The sequence below is a fragment of the Lucilia cuprina genome, chromosome 5 (genome assembly GCF_022045245.1).
Source record: "Lucilia cuprina isolate Lc7/37 chromosome 5, ASM2204524v1, whole genome shotgun sequence".
Classification (NCBI taxonomy): Eukaryota; Metazoa; Arthropoda; class Insecta; order Diptera; family Calliphoridae; genus Lucilia; species Lucilia cuprina.
In genome coordinates this window covers 2133051-2139823 of record NC_060953.1, presented here as the reverse complement: position 1 = coordinate 2139823, position 6773 = coordinate 2133051, and the positions used below count along the sequence as shown (strand labels likewise).

Here is a 6773-nt window from a genome sequence, read left to right as displayed (position 1 = left end):
CTAGACTATAGACTAGACTATAGACTAGACTATAGACTAGACTATAGACTAGACTATAGACTAGACTATAGACTAGAATATAGACTAGACTATAGACTAGACTATAGTATAGACTGTAGACTAGACTATAGACTAGACTGTAGACTAGACTATATACTAGACTATAGTATAGACTATAGACTAGACTATAGACTAGACTGTAGACTAGACTATATACTAGACTATAGTATAGACTATAGACTAGACTATATACTAGACTATAGTATAGACTATAGACTAGACTATAGTCTATACTTGACTATAGACTAGACTTTTGAAATAGACTATAGACTATACAGTAAATTAGGCTATATAATATATTATATACTACACTATAGACTAGACTATAGATTAGAGTATATAAAGTCTCCTCTCTTTGTACAGACTGGTTAATAGTCCAGTTAATAATTTAACACATTTTTCAAGTCTTGTCGTGTATTGATTTTCTCAATGTTTTCTAGACATTTACAAAACTCGAAGTAATTAGTTTTCAAAATAAATTTCAATTTAAAAATGTTTGTGTGAATGTTGTTAAAAAGGTGTCATTTAATTGGTTACCATTTCTAAAATCTAAAGTATATAATCAATCAATAAATATTGTGGTGATTCATTAACTGTTATAAGGTTAAATAGACCATAATGGTAGTTATTAACATTTCTCAACAACAACAATAAAAAATAAACCATATACTTTTCAAATTACTGGAAATTGTTGGTAATTTTTGTGTTCTTTTTTTTTTTGCAATATTGTGTTTATTGGCAGTGGCCTAATTGCAGCTGCAATTTCCTCGACACAAATTAAAGCTAATAAAAGAAAAATCATTTTCCAAAACACGCGACATAGTTAAAAGAAATTGTCCATACAAACACAACAACACAGTAGTTGTTCACTATTTTCACATTTTCCAAATATTTAAGCTAAATACCTTTGAGTTGAGATTGTAATATTACGGCAACACATACATATAATGATGCTTTTTTACCCACCCAACACCTTCTTTTCCCCTTTTACTGCTTTTGTGTTTTAAAAATGTTTCCCGAGTAAAATGTTAATTGCCTTAAATAAACGCTGACCGTGTAATTTTCTGTTGTTGTTTTAAACAGTTTGTGTAAATTTTTTGTTGTGTAGCTTGTTTTTTTAAAAAGAAATTTTTAAAATAAATTTGTATTAAAGAATGTAAACTTTATAAGTATAAAGGCTGCAAACTTTACTACTAAAGTAAACTTAATTTCTTGGAAGTTGTGTATTTATTTAGGATCTTTTTAAAAACCCTCAAAACAAAATACTTTTGTGGTTTTATGGTTTTCAGTTAATTTAAAATCATTTTATATGTTTGTTGGTAATAAGCAAATCAGCAGTTAAACACCTACAAAAAAACAGAAAAACAGCCTTTAGAAATTTTGCAACTAAAATGACGGCGTTCTGTCAACAATAATGCCTGGAAACGGAAATTCCTCTCAAGCTAATTATTTTTTATATGCTAAACGTTTCTTTGTGTAAACTTTTCTCATACAATTTTGTAATTATAACAACAACAACAGCAAAATAAAGACGCGTCATCATAAACCCCTAATACAACAGCAAATACTACAACAACAACTAATGAAACATATGTATTTTCATTTTCTCTGCTAAGGCAGTGACACACAAACAACTGACTACAACCATAATAGTGTATTTGTGTGTGCGGCATTGTGTTGCACACAGTTTAAATGTTGTGTAGCATGTGGATGATGGAAAAGGAGAAAATATGCCTGAAAATATGATTTTCTTTTATGTACTTTTATCACGTACGAAACAGGATCATTGGTTAAAGGCAAATCTCTATTTCCGTTTTTAATAAAGTAATGGAAAAACACTAACAAATAAATGAAACCGACAGACTACGGCCTGACAGCCTGTCTGCCTAACAGCCTGTAGGAACAAACTGCAGACCAGTTTATAATCTTGACTATAGATCAGTCTTTAATATTGACTTACAAAATTCATCAGTCATAAGTCTTGACGTTAAATCAGTCTATACTATAACATTGTCTATAGTTATGACTTTATATCAGTATATAGTATTGACTATAGATCAGTCTATAGCCTTGGATATATTTAGAACAGTTCATAGTTTTGATCATAGTTCGGTCTATAGCTTTACTATAGATCAGACTATACTCTTGACTATAATTCAGTCTAGACTAGAGATCAGTTTATAGTCTTCAATAGAGATCAGCATATAGGCTTGACTACATATCAGTCTTTACTATAGATCAGTCTACAGTCTTAACTATAGTTCAGTCTAGACTAGAGATCAGTTTATAGTATTTACTAGAGATCAGTCTATAGTCTTAGATAGAGATAAATCTTTAGTCTTAAATAGAGATTTTTCTATAGACTTGACTAAACCATAATTAAAATTATAAAATGATAATATAATTTTAATTATGGTTTAGACTATAGTCTTGACTATAGATTAGTCTCAAGTCTTGACTATAGATCAGTCTAATGTCTAGACTATTGATCAGTCTAATGTCTAGACTAGAGATCACTCTAATGTCTAGACTAGAGATCAGTCTATAGTCTTGACTTGAGATCAGTCTATAATCTTGTCTAGAGATCATTCTAAAGTCTTGATTAGAGATCAGTTTTGAGTAGAGATCAGTCTTGACAAGAGATCAGTCTATAGCCTTGAATATAGTTTAGTCTATAGTCTTAACTATAGATCAGTATATGGTCTTGATTGTAGATAAGTTAACAGTCTAGACTAGAGATCAGCATATAGTTTTGACACACAAACAACTTGACTATAAATCAGTCTATAGTATTGACAATAGATCAGTCTAATGTCTAGACTAAAGATCAGTCTATAGTCTTCACTTGAGATCAGTCCATAGTCTTGACTAGAGATCATTCTAAAGTCTTGACTAGAGATCAGTTTTGAGTAGAGATCAGTCTTGACTAGATTTCAGTCTATAGCCTTGAATGTAGTTCAGTCTATAGTCTTAACTATAGATCAGTATTTGGTCTTGATTGTAGATTAGTTTACAGTCTAGACTAGAGATCAGCGTACAGGCTAGACTAGAGATCAGCGCATAGTCTTGACGAGATTTCAGTCTTTAATTTGACTAGAGACCAGTATATAGTCTAGACTACGTATAGTATTGTCTAGATATCCATATTTAGTATTGACTAAAGATCAGTCTAGTCAGTTGTAGTCTTAATTATAGATCAGTCAATAGTCTAGACTCTAGACTATAGATCAGTATATAAACTGGATTATAGATTAATTTATTGTCTATACTATAGATCAGTCTATAGACTGTACTATAGATCAATCTATAGTCTGTCTTACATACCAGTCTATGTTGTTTTCTTTAGACCTTGGTAAATTTTTATAGAATTCTACAAAGAAAATGTGTTATTGCCTTAACCAATATTTTAACACACAGCCCTAAATATTCATATGCAAGCAAACAACAACATATTAAGCCAAATAAAAATTGGTCATTGTGCCAGAAATATGTATGTATGAGTGAGTTGAGCAGAGTCAAAGCAGCATGAACATTAAATATTCTTACAATATGCAAAACGGATGCTAAAGTAAATTTGCGTAACTGACAATGTTGTCGGTGTCTTCGTTGTTATTGTTGTTGTGTTTTGTTGCTGTCATCAACATTGTTTAAGCAATATTACATTGTTTACAGCAAGACACCGTGAATAGAGTTAGACGGTTAGTTGGTTGGTTGGAGGTAACTTTTTTGTTATCAACTTAAAGCAATTTGTTTACTGTTGTTATTGGTGTGTTATTGTAGTTTTAGTTGTTATTATTATGTTGGCATACAAAACACAGGATTTATGCACATGTTGTGGTAATTAGTATACACCGAAATGGAGAACAACAAAATGAATGTTATATTTATTATTGGTGTTTTTTAAGTAGTAAAAGTGTTTAATTTCAGCTTTTGTTTCTAAAGTGTTGAAGAGTTTCCTCGTTTCTTTCAATAGTTTTAAAGAATATTTTTAAATAAGAATTAAATTTAACTAAAATGTGTCAAAAAAACCTTAATAACAATTTTTTTTGTTTATTTACAGAAATTCCTTTGGTGGCCTGTAATCCATTAAATTCAATCATTCGTAAAGACTTCTGAAGAATTTTAAACAAAGGATTATTATAAGCAGATACGAAAGAAGCCACAGAACAAGCTGTTAACTTTAAAATATGCTCCATAACTTTGTTTTAAATCAATTTGTATTTAATAAAATCATAATAAACGTATTTAAATAAATAATCTTTTATTGAACAAAAATGTGTTGCCGTAAGTTGGGCGCAAGAAAAAATTTAGCTTAGACTTAAACCTTTGTTAAAAATGAACAGTGGTACATTTTTTACAAAATTCTTAGGACTTTCGAAAAAAAATCGATCGGATCGAAAAATGGACTCGATTTTCGGATTCAGCAGGTGACCAAAACGCGTAATAGGTTTTTTCGGCTCGATTTGAGCCATATTTACGGAGATAAACGCAAAAAACATGAATTTTTGGGATTTTGTATGAAAATGTATTTTTGTAATTTTGCAAGATTTTTTGGAGCAAACGTCACTTCCGCTTTAGTAACTGACACACTAACATTGCCACCATGATTTTTGGCCAAAATTGCAAAAATACATTTTCATACAAAATCTCAAAAATTCATGTTTTTTGCTTTTATCTCCTAAAATACAGCTCAAATCGAGCCGAAAAAACCTATTACGCGTTTTGGTCACCCTCTGAATCCGAAAATCTAGTCCATTTTTCGATCCGATCGATTTTTTTTCGAAAGTCCTGAGAATTTTTTAAAAACGGCACTACTGTTCCTTATTTATAAAGGGTTAAGGCTGAGCTAGATTTTTTAGCGCTGAACTGACGGCAACACATTTTACTTTAATTCTTTGAAAAAACATTAGCAAAGACAATGACCTATTGAAAAGTGCACACAGTGGCACTTTTTTTAAAAAATTCTTAGGACTTTTGAAAAAAAATGGATCGGATCGAAAAATGGACTCGATTTTCGGATTCAGCGGGTGACCAAAACGCGTAATAGGTTTTTTCGGCTCGATTTGAGCTGTATTTTAGGAGATAAAAGCAAAAAACATGAATTTTTAAGATTTTGTATGAAAACAAATTTTTGCAATTTTAGCCAAAAAATCATGGTGGATATGTTAGTATGTCAGTTGCTAAAGCGGAAGTGACGTTTGCTCTAAAAAAATCTTGCAAAATCACAAAAATACATTTTCATACAAAATCCCAAAAATTCATGTTTTTTGCGTTTATCTCCTAAAATACGGCTCAAATCGAGCCGAAAAAACCTATTACGCGTTTTGGTCACCTGCTGAATCCGAAAATCGAGTCCATTTTTCGATCCGATCGATTTTTTTTCGAAAGTCCTGAGAATTTTTTAAAAAAAAGTGCCACTGTGTGCACTTTTCAATAGGTCATTGTCTTTGCTAATGTTTTTTTCAAAGAATTAAAGTAAAATGTGTTGCCGTCAGTTCAGCGCTAAAAAATCTAGCTCAGCCTTAACCCTTTATAAATAAGGAACAGTAGTGCCGTTTTTTTAAAATTCTCAGGACTTTCGAAAAAAAATCGATCGGATCGAAAAATGGACTCGATTTTCGGATTCAGCGGGTGACCAAAACGCGTAATAGGTTTTTTCGGCTCGATTTGAGCTGTATTTTAGGAGATAAAAGCAAAAAACATGAATTTTTGAGATTTTGTATGAAAATGTATTTTTGCAATTTTGGCCAAAAATCATGGTGGCCATGTTAGTGTGTCAGTTACTAAAGCGGAAGTGACGTTTGCTCCAAAAAATCTTGCAAAATTACAAAAATACATTTTCATACAAAATCCCATAAATTCATGTTTTTTGCGTTTATCTCCTAAAATACGGCTCAAATCGAGCCGAAAAAACCTATTACGCGTTTTGGTCACCTGCTGAATCCGAAAATCGAGTCCATTTTTCGATCCGATCGATTTTTTTTCGAAAGTCCTGAGAATTTTTTAAAAACGGCACTACTGTTCACTTTTTATCAAGGTTTGTGTCTGTGCTTCTTATTTGGCGCTCAAGTGAAGGCAACAGATTTGGTTTTAATGACACATTTACAAGGTGACTCAAATACTTTTTAGCTCCCTAAAGTATGTGTTGGAAATTTTTTGTAAAAAATTTCTAAAATGATCCCTGCTACATTTTCTCACATTATGGGAGCCTGGTATTAAGATTTCATTTTAGAGCGATTTTTCGGCCGACTCGTTTTTGCAAAATTATTTTTGATGACGTCATTCGTTTTGTTATGGGTAAATGAATATGTGAGTGTATATTTAAATGTGTTCTATATAAAAATTAATGAATGTGGTCTTAAATTAAAGGATTTTTAAAGGTTTTTTATTGATAATGATAAATTAAATAAATTATTTTACTTTAACAATTGTTTATAAATAAATAAATTAACTAGTTAATAATTAAAATGTATTATTAATTTATATTATTATTGAAAACATTTTGAGTAGAATTTTGCAGTTTTAGTTCATTGTTTGATCTTGGTGGGATCAACAGCAGGCTTTTTAAACATCATAAAATACCATAGAAAAATGTAGTTCATTATACTTAAGATAATAACAACAATCTGAAATAAAGATTAAAAAAATATATTAGACTTTTATTCAGTTCCAATTTTCTTCTGCTCTAGTTCAGTTTAAGTTCCGTTATGATT

The 6773-nt window shown here is 30.6% G+C and overlaps 1 long non-coding RNA gene across 1 annotated transcript in view; it reads left to right on the top strand.

The window, feature by feature from the left end:
- The window catches only part of LOC124420296, an 86521-nt gene extending 82217 nt beyond the window's left edge, over positions 1-4304 (top strand). Inside the window, exon 5 of the long non-coding RNA XR_006941100.1 lies at positions 4121-4304. This is a non-coding gene — a long non-coding RNA (uncharacterized LOC124420296). The remainder of the gene's footprint in view (positions 1-4120) is intronic.
- Positions 4305-6773: the final 2469 nt, after the last annotated feature.